The 16,638-nt window shown below is 42.4% G+C and overlaps 1 protein-coding gene across 1 annotated transcript in view; it reads left to right on the forward strand.

Moving 5' to 3' along the window:
• The window catches only part of LOC123482082 (regulating synaptic membrane exocytosis protein 2-like), a 43,776-nt gene that overhangs the window by 16,141 nt on the left and 10,997 nt on the right, over positions 1 to 16,638 (forward strand). The gene's annotated exons all lie outside the window — the stretch shown is intronic.

Below are 16,638 nucleotides of genomic sequence, written 5' to 3' on the forward strand. Positions count from 1 at the left end.
CCTTTTTTAAACATTCTGTCAAAAAATAAAGGTTTTTTGTCAATTAGTATATTTGAATTTAACCACAATATTTGTTGCATTATTTGTTCTGTCGTTTCTGGAGGATTAAATTGAAATTGCAACCAACTTTCTATGGCTTGTTTTAGAAATAGTGACATTTGGGAGATTATTTCCTTTTCAAATAACTGAAAGTGAGAGATTGTAATCTGAATAAAGGGAAAAAGGCCTTTCTTGAACAGTGGGTGAGACAATCTTACTAATTTGCTTGAGAACCAGTTCGGATTTAAGTATAACTTTTGGATGACTGAAGATTTTAGTGATAGGTCTAATGCTTTAATATTTAATAATTTCTGTCCTCCGAATTCATATTCATTATATAAATATGCTCTTTTTAATTTTGTCTGGCTTGCCGTTCCAAATAAAATTGAATATTTTTTTCTCATATATTTTAAAAAACTGTTTGCTAGGCGTAGGCAAGACCATAAGCAAATAGGTAAACTGGGATAATACTAAAGAGTTAATCAGGGTGATTTTTCCACAAATTGACAGGTATTTTCCTTTCCATGGTAGTAAGATCTTATCTATTTTTGCTAACTTTCTATTAAAATTTATTGAAGTGAGATCATTTATTTCCTTTGGGATATGTATTCCGAGTATATCCACATCACCATCAGACCATTTTATTGGTAAACTACATGGTAATGTAAAAATTGTATTTTTTAGTGATCCAATACGTAATATAGTACATTTGTCATAATTTGGTTTTAATCCAGAGAGGTTAGAAAATGTATCTAGATCCTCTATGAGGCTGTGGAGGGATTCTAGTTGTGGATCTAAAAGAAAACATGAATCATCTGCGTACAATGACACCTTTGTTTTTAAGCCCTGTATTTCTAATCCCCTGATATTATTATTGGATCTGATTTTAATAGCTAACATCTCGATGGCCACAATAAATAGATATGCCGATAGTGGACAACCTTGTTTCACTCCTCTTGATAGTTTAAAACTTTCTGAGAAATAGCCATTATTTACTATTTTACACCTAGGGTTACTATACATGATTTTGACCCATTTTATAAGAGATTCTCCAAAATTGAAATGCTCCAGGCATTTATATATAAATTCCAGTCGTACTTTATCAAATGCCTTTTCGAAGTCTGCTATGAATAGCAGGCCTGGTTTCCCATATTTTCCATAGTGTTCTATTGTTTCCAATACTTGCCTTATATTATCTCCAATGTATCTTCCATGTAAAAAACCTGTCTGATTAGAATGAATAATATCCGACAATACCTTTTTAATTCTATGCGCTATACATTTTGCTAGGATTTTTGCATCACAACACTGAAGTGTAAGGGGCCTCCAATTTTGTAAATGGACTGGATCTTTATATTTTCCACTTGTATCCTGTTTCAGTAATAATGAGATCAGACCTTCTTCTTGAGTGTCAGATAATCTACCATTTACATAGGAGTGGTTAAAACATGCTAATAACGGTCCTCTTAGTATATCAAAAAAGGTTTGGTATACCTCGATTGGTATGCCATCCAACCCTGGAGTTTTCCCCGACTTAAAGTATTTAATTGCATCCAGAAGTTCCTCCTCTGTAATTTCACCTTCACATGAGTCTTTCTGTGTGGCTGTTAATTTGACATTATCAATAGAAAAAAAATCTCTACAATTAGCTTCAGTTAGAGGAGATGGAGGCGACTGAAAAGAAAACATATGCTTAAAATACTTTGTTTCTTCCTTCAAAATATCATTAGGTGAATTATGGGTGACTCCGTCAATTGTAACTAGTTTCATTAAGTTCTTTTGGTAGCATTCCTATGTTGAAGATTAAAAAAGAATTTTGTGCATTTTTCCCCATATTCCATCCAGTTTGCTTTATTTTTATAATATATTACACTTGATCTTTCTTGAATAAGTTTTTCCATTTCTTTTTGTTTTTCCTCTAATTTATTCTGAGCCTCTATGTTACAGTTTTTATTGCCATCTATCTGTTCTGTTAGACTTTCTATTTCCTTTCTTAGTATAAACTCTTTTGACCTAAATTGCTTTTGTTTTCGAGATGAGTACTGAATTGCATGGCCTCTAAAGGCACATTTAAAGGTGTCCCATACAATAAGGGGATTCGCTGTACCTATGTTATGTTGGAAAAAGTCAGTTATAAATTCCTTTGTTCTAATTATAAATAAATTATCATCTAATAGGCTTTGATTAAATTTCCAATATCCTCGCCCACGTGGAAATTCAGTCAGAGTAATGTATATGCCTATTATATGATGGTCCGACCGCATTCTGTCCCCTATCAACACTTTTTTTTACTTTTGGTGCCAACGAGAATGAGATAAGAAAGAAGTCAAGACGACTAGCTTGATTCAGTCTCCGCCATGTATATCTCACTAGATCAGCATATTTAAGCCTCCATATATCTACTAGTTCTAATGTATCCATGACATTCACAATTTCCTTAAGAGCATGTGGGTGATTGTTTGTGGTGTGATTTCCTTTTCGGTCCATTGAGCTATTTAAAACAGTATTATAATCCCCCACCATAATAATATTGTCTTGAGTTGCTTGCAGGCTTGATAATTTATTATATATATTGTCAAAGAATTGTGGATCATCATTATTTGGTCCGTAAAGGTTAATGAGCCATATCTGTTTATGGTCCAATACCATATTTAAAATAATCCATCTACCTTGCGTATCTATTTGGACAATTTGCACATTTGGATCGAAATTACTATTAATTAATATCATCACCCCTTTTGAATTTCTTTGCCCATGGGAGAAGTATATTTCCCCCCCCCATTCTTTTTTCCACGCTACTTCATCTCGAATTGTTGAATGAGTTTCCTGTATACAATAGATATTATATTCCTTCTCTTTGAGCCATGTAAATATTGTTCTTCTTTTGTTATTATCAGCTAAGCCATTACAATTATAACTGGCTATACTTATTTCACCATACACCATAATGAGATACAAGTTTCAAGTCTATTTATCATTATATATGTTTGTAAATTTATCAATAAAAAATAGCGTAATGATTGAGTGTCCATATAGCTGTACCGTGATATTTGCATTGCTACGGAGTAACCCTTCAATTGTTCTCCACTAATTCCCCCGCTAAAGCCCCTCCCCATCCCAAGTATACTATAATACTATTCCCATGTATTGTTTCTGAGATCCTTTTAAGGTTATTACCAGATTGATTTAGGCAGTGGGTATTACAGGGCTGTCTAGGTTCAGCTTGGTTACAGTGAGGCAGCAGGGTTACATTTAATATTGTTAGCTTCGACGGACGTTATCCCTGTGTGGGTGGTTTTAAACCCTGTGTGCTAATGCAGTGTGTGTTTGCGTGTGCGCGAGTGTGTGTGTATTAATGTCTGTGCAGCAGTATTTCTGTCCACTGATGGGTGTGTATCTGTCTAAGTGCTGTCACAGTGGTATCATGGTATTAGGTAGCCCTGCCTGGCTGGCTGTCCCCAGTGTGTGCTCCTGTATATGTTTGCAATTTAGTTAAGCAAGCCAATAGTGACGTACTTGCCAGAGATGAATTGAGACAGGTAATTGTGGCTAGGTCCCAAATGGCACCCACAGGTAATTGTGGCTACGTCCCAAATGGCTCCCACAGGGCTCTGGTCAAACTTAGTGCACTATATAGTGAATAGGGTGCCATTTGGGATGCAACCTGCACAGCACAACAATAGCCAGGGTATCCATTACCTCTCTATTGTTAGCCATGCAGGCTATTATTATAAGCTACTGTGAGAGAGAGAGCGAGGGAGAGGGAGAGGGAGAGAGAGAGACTCCCATAGGCACAACAACAAGGGTTATAAAGCAACAAGGGTTATAAAACGTGAATTAGCATTTATAAACGGTTATAATCATGCATGCAGGTAGCCTAGCAGTTGGGCCAGTAACCGAAAGGTCACTGGTTCGAATCCCGAGCCGACTAGGTGCAAAATATGTCGATGTGGCCTAGAGCAAGGCACTTAACCCTAATTGCTCTTGTAAGTCTCTCTGTATAAGAGCGTCTGCTAAATGACTAAAATGTAAATGTAATGGAATCTTTATTTGTGAAACAGCCATATCCGTTTGCGATATTACAACAACAAGGAAGATACTGCGAACAACGAACTCTGTTTTCCCCACAGACATCATTGCATGTGCACTAGAAGAGCACAATATGTACTGCAATGGTTTTTACCCTGCTGCGCAACGTCCTCAGCTCGGCAACAAAACCAATAACAACGGTGGTGGGGCGGCCAGTGGCGCTGTTTCCCCCTAATGCAGATTCCATCTTTAAAGTATGTTATTAGAAGGCTTATAACATGTTGTGTCTCTATGTTGGACTCAGAACATTTCAGCTGACTCAAAATGGCTGTTATTTAGTCATAATTAGACATTATAAGGGGGGTCCTACATGGTTATGATGAGTCTTAAAATGTGTTATAACAGCATCATTATTCCTAATACCTACAGACTTTAAGGAAAGTTACCCTAATCTTAATTATTGAAAAATTGCAAATTGGTCCTACAGTATGTACTGCTCTAGTAAAGCGGTAACACAGAGCAGAGCATGAGCACAACAGTGTGTGGATACAGATTAATATGATGAATTTATGAATGTGTTGGATGCTGCTGGGTAGTTAGCTGACTTTGTGCCACTAGGAAACATCTCAGGAGGGTAGCTACAATTTGAGGAGGCTCAATTGAATCATGGCAGGTAATCTGTTCAAACAGATGAGTTTGAAGTTATATTTGGCTACAGATTAGTGAGTTCCCCACTGCTCCGAGAAATCCTTCTGCCAACTCTTTTTGACAATCACATGTGATTATTAGTGCAGTACTCTGGTCAGGAAGTCTAGGGTTGCAGTGTGTACAGTACAGTACTGTACATACAATCCTATCACTGTAACTGTGGTGCACAGCTTGTCCCTCAATGTATAGAAATGTATAGACCTGATGTAGCTACTCAAACAAACCCTCTCCTCCTCGCAACGACCAGCTTCCTGCTCTGCTCCCTATCACAACGTGGCAGAATGAGCCAGGCTGTGTCCCAAATAGCACCCTAGCCTGGGGCTTGGTCAAAAGTAGTGCACTATATAGGGAATAGGGTGCCATTCGGGATTTACTACCAGAGTGCAAAAGGAAGTTATCAGCTCACTCTCTCTCTCTCTCTCTCTCTCTCTCTCTCTCTCTCTCTCTCTCTCTCTCCCTCTCTCTCTCATCCCCTACCCATAATCCTCTTGGAGCGAGAAAAGTGTTAAGTAGCAGCACACACACACACACACACACACACACACACACACACACACACACACACACACACACACACACACACACACACACACACACACACACACACACACACACACACACACACACACACACACTCCCCTTACAAGAAGAAAGGTGTAATGAACAGGTGTCTCTGGATTTAATCTGCTGCATGTCTTTAAACGAGCTGCTATTTTTAGAACAGCTCTTCTTCTTCCTCTTCTTCCTGTTCCGATCAGACTCATGCAGGTAGAGAGAGAGATGGTTCTGCCCTGGTCACAGTACTCACTGGAGCCTGAGTGCCAGTCTGTTTCTATCATGGCTTGACAATGAGAAATGGCGTTGGCAAGAGCACAAACAGATCTGGGACCAGGCTACACTCACTGCATCGGTTTAAAAACTGCAACTGCTAAAAATGTCTTCATAAATACATTTGACTTGATTTGATTACTGTACTGTACACACTACTACAAGCTTATAGTCATGTATTGCTGAGTGGTTTAATATATATATATATACATTGACTTGTGCTCCTGGCAGTCATAACCATTTTGTGTTAATTGTCTGTATGTGGTATCTTCCTACTGAGCTCAGGATGATCCCTTCATCCAATTATTTGGAGGACTTGGGAAGACTTAGACGGATTGAGTGGTTAGGGCTGGTCATGACACTACTATACAGAAACAGCGTCTCAAATGGCACCCTATACCCTAGTATAGGCAATCATTTTGACCAGGGCCCATAGGGAATAGGGTGCTATTTGGGATGCAGCATGAGGCTGTTGTAAACATGTCCAGTTGGAAGCCATGTTGAGCGTGTTCCAGTTACTACTATACTGTTGATGAAGGGAAAAGTCATGCTGGCCCTTAGGACCACTGTGAAAGGAAGAGTGGGCTTCTTAGAATGAAGAAATGCTAGATTGACTGGTTGGGGCCACACAGCCATATTTAGGCAGGGGAAGGGGAGGGGAGGCAGGGAACGAAGGGAGGCACTGGAGGGAGGCATACGAGGGAGGTGTAGGGAGGCAGGGGAGGCAGACAGAGTAATTGGGAAGCATTTATGCCCTGGGTGGAGTCAGTGTGGAGAAGCTCAGTGCAATGTAACAGAGACAGCTCTGCCCGGCCTGTTCAGTATAATGCAATGAATGAAGTAGAGAGTTTCTGTCTCTCAACTCTCACAGTGTATTCTCTGAAATCCAAGAGGGAAATGTAATAGTTGGAGTGTGGCCTAGTTGTTTTGGTTTCTCTTAACAGTGTAACTATCTCTGTTCCATTTTATTCATTTAGCAGCCCCTCTTACCCAGAGCCACTGACAGGAGCATTTATGGTTAAGTGCCTTGCTCAAGTGCACATCAACAGATATTAAAATTTGTTCGGCTCGGGTATTCAAACCAGGAACCTTTCGGTTACTGGCCCAACACTCTTAACCGCTAGGCTACCTGCCTAGTCCGTGGGACTGGCGTGTATGTGTTGTCATGCTGTCTGTTGTGTGAAAAGCAGGTAGGGATGGATGTAACTGACAGATGGACACTTCATGTACTCTGCATCATGTATCCATGCCAACCATAACACCACAACCATCTCAAAGGGAGCTATTAGTGTCACATGTAACGTCAGTGTAAAATATGTAAAATAGTTATTTACTCCAGAAACCTTGCATCAACAATGTGTTTGTTTTCTTGGCTATAACCAACATTTGTTCAGACCAAAACGTTACAAATAGTCTCTATTTGTGTAGACTACTAGATATTTGTGTGTCCTTAACTTTGTGTGACATCCTCAGACACTTGGATGTCAGTGAGTGATCGCACACTCCTTGTGAGCCTTCACTTTACTGTACATTGACACATGACTGTGTACTGTATCTCTTCTAGTTATGTCACGTTAGCCTGTGACTGACAGACAGGATAGGCAGACTGTGGTTCTATTTATTCAGCCCATCAGAAGCGATTAGAAGGGTTTTGGCTGCTGTTGGACCTGCCTGCCCAGGCACCTATGACATGTGGGAAACCTTATATGCGTCCCAAATGGCACCCCATTACCTACATAGTGCACAAATTTTGACCAGAGCCCTATGGGCCCTGGTCAAACATAGTGCACTATATAGGGAATAGGGTGCCATTTGGGATGCACCGCTTGTTCTCCTGATTGGCTGCATGGTGTGAATGTGATGATTCAGGGCTCGTTGTATAGCTGTCACATCGATGTGGTTCTTCTACTCTGACTTGACTTAGGAACAGGCAGGTTATTGAGGGGTAGAGAGAGAGGGAGAGAGAGAAGGAGAAAGAGGGGGAGAAGGAGAAAGAGGGAGGGAGGGAGGGAGAAAGAGAGAAAGGTGGAGGGAGAGAGTGAGCGAGACCTGCATTAGTTAACCTGAGTTAGTTCCACGAGCTGATGCCTTTGGCTCAGTAGGCTAACACAGCATTGTGGTGGCTGGAGGAGACCTGGGTTTGAACCCAGTCGGTCATATAGGGTGCGTCTCAAATCGTAGCCTTTTCCCTAAGGGCCCTTGTCAAAAGAAGTGGACTATATAGGGAATAGGGTGCCATTTGGGACAGGCGCGTGAAGATGTATGAATAAAACAACAGAGAGAGCTGGTCCTGTCCAGCTACAGAAGGTGTAAAGTAGGAGCAGGTGGTCATGGTAACGTCCTGTGGTGTGAACAGTGGGCCTGGCCCAGGGCTCACAGACACTTCCTGCTTCTCTTCCATGATGTAAGACTGGCCCACGCCATAAAGTAGAGCTGCACAACCTAGAGAGGGTTGACACCATGCCATAGAGCTGCACAATCTAGAGAGGGTTGACACCATGCCATAGAGCTTAAAATCTAGAGAGGGTTGACACCATGCCATAGAGCTTAAAATTGAGAGAGGGTTCACACTGTGCCATAGAGCTGCACAATCTAGAGAGGGTTGACACTGTGCTGTAGAGCTGCACATTCGAAGAGCTGCGAGCTGCACAGGGTCGCAGTATTTATTTTTACCTCACAGTCATAGACTGAATTGTATCTAAATTTACTGTATATACACACTGGAACAGTCACAATTTCATACAAGATTGCATCTAACTGAAGTCAGGGTTATTAATCCTTTTCTCCCTGGTGGATGTGTGTCACCACTAGACTGAGAATGTTCACGTTCTGGTGTGCATGCCAAATTGCTCACTATTCCCTATATAGAATAGGGTGCCATTTGGGACCCACCCAACGTTGTGGTGTGGTGTGTCTGCAGTTGAGGTGAGCTAGGTCTCTCAGTCTGGCCTCGTGTGGGGAGCTGGCTGCTTCAGGGAGCCACATTCATTACATCTAGGAGTTCTTCCCTAAACACCAAACTCTCTGTGACAGGTCGTTGTGTAATTGTCCTGCTGTCTGTCTGCACGGCAGGAGCTACGTCAACTCCACTCTCTCTCAAGGAGGTACTCTCACGCTCTCAGATGAGGCTGGGGTATAGTATTGGGGTTGGGGTATAGCATTGGGGTTGGGGTATAGTATTGGGGTTGGGGTATAGCATTGGGGTTGGGGTATAGTATTGGGGTTGGGGTATAGTACTGGGGTTGGGGTATAGGGGTGGGGTTGGGGTATAGTACTGGAGTTGGGGTATAGTGCTGGGGTTGGGGTATAGTGCTGGGGCTGGGGTATAGTACTGGGGCTGGGGTATAGGGCTGGGGTTGGGGTATAGTACTGGGGTTGGGGTATAGTGCTGGTGCTGGGGTTGGCCTTAGGGCTGGGGTTGAGTATAGGGCTGGGGCTGGGACTGTGAGTATAGATTTGGGGCTGGGGTATACAGCTGGGGATAAGGTATACGGCTGCAGGGTGGGTATCGGGCTGGGGCTGGGGAGTGGGCTGTGCCACCTATGACCTCAGAACTCCAAGTCAACCTCAGCTCCAACTCAACAGCTACACTGGACATGTTTATTATTACTGTTCTGTGTATATCTCTTCCCCTCTTACGTTTAGCAGAGGCACCACACGTCTGTCCACTAGAGAGCAGTGTAACCTCAGTCAAAGACAGTCAAACCTGGAGGCTTCTGGTTACATATAATGTGAAACAGAGAGGGTCAAAACTAGAAAAAGAGACAGAAAAAGAGATAAGAAGATATAAAAATCAATAGACGTGGCAACAGAGACAGTCTGTGTGTTTGAGACTGGTCTTACAGTGTCTGTCTGTAGACATCATGTTTGGTATTCAGTCTATGGACATGAGCCTGGTTGTCACACTGTTGACTGTTGTCAATACCTTGTCACCTGATCTCTTTGTTGTGAGGGGTGATGTGTTGATTACTAGTACCATGAGGAAGAGTGGATACAGGGATTAAACCCTGGTTTCCAGTGAAGAGAGGCATATACCTGTATGTGACTGGAGCCGGGAGTGTTACCGCTAGACCACAGGCTCTGCACCAAAGAGGACTTTTTCTAACAGGATGTGTCTGCTGCTGTAAATGTGTTTAGAAATTATTGGTGAATGGTTTGGAAGTTTGGAAGTAGTGAGACCCTCAGCTAGAGTTCTAGAGTCTTATTCAATCAATTCAGGTGTGACATCACAGCACAAATATCATGACAGCACAATATTTTTTAATTTAGTTCCTGTGAATCATTCTTATTTATGTTTTACTGTCATTTTAAATGTTATGATTTTTATTGTTGTGTTTTTTTGTCATCATCATCATGATCATGATCATCATGATCATCATCATCATCATCATCATCATCATCATCATCATCATCATCATCATCATCATCACTGATATCTTGATCATTTGCCTTAAAGCTATTACAATATACAGTAATTATGTTCATCATCATCATCATCATCATCATCACTGATATCTTGATTATACTGCATTCCTTAAAGCTATTACAATATACAGTAATAATAATAATCATCATCATCATTGTTTATGTCTATGTATGTGTTTATTTGTGTTGTTTTATGTGTGTTCTCCATGTCTTTGTGTTGTGAATGCACTGAGCACTGAGCTGTCCACACTTATCTTTTTAGGGTCAAAGAAGAACAAAAGCCTCAGCCGGCACAGTAAGTAACACATTACCCAGAGTGCTCTAGGCTTTGACACTTCTTCCTTTGGTCAATGTGGCTTCCTGTCTCAGCGGGCCCCACCCCTTCTCCCCTGGTATTGGCTCGCCCTGGTATGTCATTTGCATTCTGATTGGCTTGTAAGAGAGCTTCACCTATCGGCTCCTTACTTCCTCATCCGTGTGAACTGGATGCTTCTATTCAGCTACCTTCTGTCCTGCATTGTGTCCAAATCAACCTCTAAACACAGCAACTATCTGATCTATATGGAAACGTTATACTACTACGACTACTCTACTACCACCTTCCTAACTATTGGCTGACCATTCGATGCAATTCCCATTTCCATTGGCTGTAGCTTCTTTCCTGCTTTTATACTTCCTCTCCTCCTCTTTCTCTGTGGTTGTGACTGTGGTTGACTGTCCCTCTTTTTTAGTGTGCTGTGATCACAGTGAATGTCCCTGCTAGGCTTCCGTACAGTACCGCCACTCTGACTTTGTGTAACCTTGCTGGGTGTGTGTGCACTTTAATAGGGGACTTCCTTGTCTCAGCCAGCCCAGACAATGTGTTGATTCTTCATCTTTCTGTGGTGTGGTGTACGGTCACGTTGTTTCCTTACTTATTTGAACAGGTGGTTTAGTCCCTTTAGTGGGATCACTGAGCTGGTAAATAACGTGCTGCAACCGCAGCAAAAGTCCCAAAATGAGAAGGAGCCTGAGCCTGAGACTGTGACTGAGACTGTGACTGAGACTGAGACGTAAGTAAGATGTTCACTGTCTGCCCCTGAACCAGACAGTTACTGTAGTAGGCCTAAACATACAGCATGGCTGACTAGTGTGGTCTGTACAGTATGTTTGACCTCTCACCTGTCAGATAGTGCCAAGAGCATAGGCGGCGCGTGAGTCTCAAGTTTGGGGAAGCTCATTTTCACCATAGAAATTCACCTTTATAATAAAGCATTCCATGTATCATCGCTTTTGCAGACTTATGTAAGATAGCCTACTATTCCTAATGTGATGAGTAAATTGGATAGTCGTAATTTATGCTAATAATATAACTCAATCACTGTTCGGGAAAAATGTGGCCTTTTATAAACACATTTCATGCAATTCTACTACACTTTATATGACTGGAAGTTTATTTTTATTTTTATTTCACCTTTATTTAACCAGGCAAGTCAATAAGAACAAATTCTTATTTACAATGACGGCCTGGCAAGAGGCAAAAGGCCTCCTGGGCTGGGATAAAAAAAACAAAAAAACAATGAAAGACAAAACAGACAACACAGACAGAAGACACTGGCAATAGCACAAATACACCAGCACACACACAGGGGATGTGTGTGTGTGTGTGTGTGTGTGTGTGTGTGTGTGTGTGTGTGTGTGTGTATGTGTGTGTGTATGTGTGTGTGTGTGTGTGTGTATGTGTGTGTGTTTGTGCAGGCATGTGTGTGGTGAGTGTGAAGTAAAACAACGTTCTTCCTTACAGAAGGCAACGCAAAATATTGACATCGGGTGACAACTAGAAACAATTACATGTCTCAACAACCTGTTCGTCTATTTGTCCATTGAACTCCTCCAGGGACACCAGGTCCTGAAGTTTTAGGTTGGCTTGGAGGGAATTCCAAGACCAGGGGGCTGAGTAATGAAATAACCTTTTTTTCCATGCTCAGTTCAAATTTTCGTGACTGTTAGCCTAAAACAAGATTGAGATCTGAGCTTGAATGTGTTTTTATTTCAAACTAGAAGAGAGGATAGATAAAATGTCTGTTTTGCTAAAATGACCTTATAAATTAGAATGTACCAGTGTTAGAGCCTGCGTGTTGCTAGTGATGTCCACCCTACAGATCACAATGGTGAGTTAGATAGACATCTCTGATTGGTGACAAAACAAAGGACTGCATGATACATAGAGTCATGAGCCCTCAGTGTAGAGCTTGATGCTCGCACATAAACAGCTGAATCTTTTTTAATATGACAAAAATTACAGGGTAGTTTATACTCTGCTGACTAACAAACAGATCAATCAAAAACAACGTTGTCTGCAACTATCTAATAGGCCTACGAAAAGAGGAGACAGAAATACAAAATGGAGGAGGAAATTATTGTCCAAAAACAAACTTTCAAGTGACACTGACTCAATGATAAAGAGAGTGAATATACGCACTCAACCGGGGATACGGCCGATGCTTGGCTGGTGCCAATAAGATAGTGGCTACTGTTTGCTCAATGAAATTGAGAATTTTGATAACAGACAGATTAGAGTCTTGTCATGGTCTTCTCCTTACAGCAATAGCCATTTGCTTTTCAAACTGTTTTCCCGCAATTGTATTTTGAAATATTGCGAAATGCCTGGCTGGGCCTCTTTTTCACTCTTTCACTTTTGCAACTCAATTATCATCTATTTGGTATTTGCTGTGCACGCTGCCCAAATTGCAGGCCCTTCTGACAGGCTATGTGATTTAAAAAAATTCCACATACTTTTTTTTAAAGAAGCTAATGATTTCTGGTGTAGTAACCTATTTTGAATGATTTGATGTATTTCTGTATAGACAGGATTAGGCTAATTAGGCTATATCAGTTTGGCAATTTAATTGAATTTACTTTAGGGGAAACCTTATGGACACGCTGCCTATGGCCAAGAGTCAAGTCTGCTTTCAAAGGATAGTTTTGGACAGCTGAAGCAAGCGCACAATATTTCTTCAGGAAAATGACCATATCCTTTAGGATTATTTTACTATGGTGAAGAATACAACAAATTGCATGTATAAAATGCATTATATATTTTTGGATTAAGTGACACACATTTACATTTTACAACTGTGATAGTGCCAAAATAGTAATAGACTATATCAATATTGCATTGTGGTTGAATAAATGCATCTGACGTGCACTGTGACTGTGCTATATCACAGAAACATGACATCAGACGGTAACATCAATGTTATGTCACCCAGTCAAACATCCACAAGAAACACAACTTCAAACATTTAAAAGGCATGTCTTGATAAGATAACCCTCTGAGTTCATACATAAGGCCAACAGGCAGACACGTATTGAGTTGCCGGGCTTGGCTGGGTCCTGGTAGGGATACTATGTTGACTCTGTCAAACAGTATACAGTAGAGGCCAGGGCAGGGCTCATGTTTCAGCCTGTTTATGCAGCCTGTGTTGGTGTGGTTCAGAGGTAAGAAGGGTCGGATAGACAGTCAGAGCTGGGACAATGAGCAGCATATGATTACACGTCAGCTGTGTCATGCGCGTTTGACCACGTTTGACCGAGGGGGAGACGGATGGGGAACGGGAGCCATCCACCAGCTGCCTGCACCTCTCAATATCCCTCTCTCCTCCTCCCTCTCTCCTCCTCTACTTCTCTCCTCCTCCCTCTCTCCTCCTCTACTTCTCTCCTCCTCCCTCTCTCCTCCTCTACTTCTCTCCTCCTCCCTCTCTCCTCCTCTACTTCTCTCCTCCTCCCGCTCTCCTCCTCTACTTCTCTCCTCCTCCCGCTCTCCTCCTCTACTTCTCTCCTCCTCCCTCTCTCCTCCTCCCTCTCTCCTCCTCTACTTCTCTCCTCCTCCCTCTCTCCTCCTCTACTTCTCTCCTCCTCCCTCTCTCCTCCTCTACTTCTCTCCTCCTCCCTCTCCCCCTCTCCCTGTATTCCTCTCCCTCCTCTCCCTGGCCATCTCCTCTCCCTAACCCTCTCCTCTCCCTGGCCATCTCCTCTCCCTTCCCCTCTCACTCTGGAGAGTCCCAACCCCTTCCTTTCCCTCTCTTCCTCCTTCTCTCTACCTCTCTCTCTACCCCCTCCTTTTCCTCTCTCTTTCTACCTCTCCCTACCCCTCTCCTCTCCCTACCCCTCTCCTCTCCCTAACCCTCTCCTCTCCCTACCCCTCTCCTCTCCCTACCCCTCTCCCTACCCCTCTCCTCTCCCTACCCCTACCCCTACCCCTCTCCTCTCCCTACCCCTCTCCCTACCCCTCTCATCTCCCTACCACTCTTCTCTCCCTACCCCTCTCCCTCTCCTCTCCCTACCCCTCTCCTCTCCCTACCCCTACCCCTACCCCTCTTCTCTCCCTAACACTCTCCTCTCCCTAACACTCTCCTCTCCCTAATCCTCTTCCTGGGTTAGGGAGAGTTGCATCTTGAATGGTAGCTCTCTAGTGACTCTCTCTAGTGAATCTAGGAGCATCTATACGCTCTCTAAACCAGGGTTTTCAAACTTTTTGGGGCCGGGGACCCCTTTTGTGATAGCAAATTCATCAGGGACCCCCTCATAACTCGAGTGAGATAAAAATAGCAAGGACTTTTACTTTGACTTCGGTAGTGCATTGCCAGACTAACCAGGTTTCGGGCCCTGGGAAGAAACATTTTAAAGACCCCCTTCTTGGCATCGGAGACAAAGAAATTGTAGTTTTCAAGCTAATTTCCTGCTGTTTTAGACATTTTGTCATGGGGCAGAGAGATGTTTTGTTGTTACAGCTTCTAAGCTAATATCCTGCAATTCTACATGTTTTGCCATGAGGCAGAGAGAAAAGTTAGCAGTTTTAAAGCTTAAACTAGAGTCCTTAATGGAAACAATAACAAAGTGGTCATCCCACCTGTGTTTTGGTAAAAAACTGAGGGTTTGGCCTGGAGAAATGTAACCACTCTCAAATTCATAGACAGAGCTATGGATGCAAGAAATGACTGTCCATGAAATCATAATTATAGTTCTATCAATGTTTTGAGGCTATACAGTGTTTGTTTACATTTACATTGTTTACAAACATTAGAGTAAAACAAGCTATTTTAGGTTCTGATGGGCTAAGACAGTTGAACTAAACTCATGAGACATTTATAAGTTATATTCTTCAAGACTCAATTCGTACAAATAGTATTAAATTGAAATTATTTTAATTGGTGGAGCACTGTGGATACCAAAATCCCTGTGAGCCTCGCAGGCCCATTTGACCCAGGGTTAAGAACATAAGTTGTAGATTAATTATATTAAATGGTATTTTATTGTATTGTATTACACCCTCTAAACTTATTCCACGGATCCCTTGGCCCAAATGTAATCTGTGGTTAGAAATATTCTTATTTTGTTGTATCTGGCCGTGGACCCCCTCCAGTACTGCGGACCCCACTATGAGAACCCCTGCTCTAAACAGCAGACACTGCTACTCAATATGCACATTTCAATTCTTCTATCTGTAGATTTGGTCTGGTATCTGTGTGTGTGTGTGTGTGTGTGTGTGTGTGTGTGTGTGTGTGTGTGTGTGTGTGTGTTAAACAACACTACACCACCACGTCCCAGGTCTGATCTGTGTTCAGTATATAGTGACATTAGTAGCCCAGTGTTATTTATCCAGTGTGGGTACAGTAGCATGGCAGGGTGGCACACATCTATCTAGTGTTCAGCAGGGTGATAGTCGTCAGACAGGGCCAAGCCACATCGAGTCACGCACCAATTACATTTGGGATCTAAATAAGAGGCCTGTTTGTGGGAAAGAAAAGGCAGCATGTTTATCACCTCCACGACACCAAGCCATGCATACGGACGGTAAAACGATAGCTCTGGTTAATAATTCACGTGACTAATGAATGTTGCAGGGGAAAATGTGGAGAAGAAACCAATTCTAATCGCCATATTATGAAGTCAGCCAGGGTTTTCGTTTCCAAGGATACACTCGATTGACATGTGTCATACAAAATGCATGCTGGTCTGTCTGTGTGAGGAAGCGTTTCAGGGTCCTCTGGTCCTCAGGTCCAGTTGGACCTGTCATGTGTGGGGGTGTCTGGGTGGGTGGGTGTATTGGGAGAGTGTAGGAGAAGATAACACTGAATGTACATCTAGTGTTTTGAGCAGGCGCTGCAGATCAAAGAAGATGTTGAGCTAAAAGAAAATGAAGGCGTACTTCCAAATGGCACCCTTTTCCCTATTTGGCACCCTTTTTTTTACAGGGCACTAGTCAGTAAACCACATGGAGGCCTACACAATAATCTGATTCCTCTGCACTGTCTAAAGGCACTGTTAGCCGATGGTTGAATGGATCCTGTAGTGTAGGCTACCCAGTCATGTTGTTGCTGTGAAAAAACTGATTTGACATGTTCTTTTCACTGAAGTGTGAGCATTTGGAGGGCGGTATTAGCTTATGTCTCGGCCCCGCCCTGAAGTTTACGTCTCGGCCCCGCCCTGAAGCTTACGTCTCCGCCCTGAAATAGAAACACAAGTACAAATGATTAATTAAACGCCGGGAACCTGAGTCAGTGGAATTAAGTTAGGCTCTTTAACTTGCAATGCGAACTCTATACCTTCCTACCTGGCCCGCCTTGT

This window comes from Coregonus clupeaformis, chromosome 28 (assembly GCF_020615455.1).
Source record: "Coregonus clupeaformis isolate EN_2021a chromosome 28, ASM2061545v1, whole genome shotgun sequence".
Taxonomy (NCBI): Eukaryota; Metazoa; Chordata; class Actinopteri; order Salmoniformes; family Salmonidae; genus Coregonus; species Coregonus clupeaformis.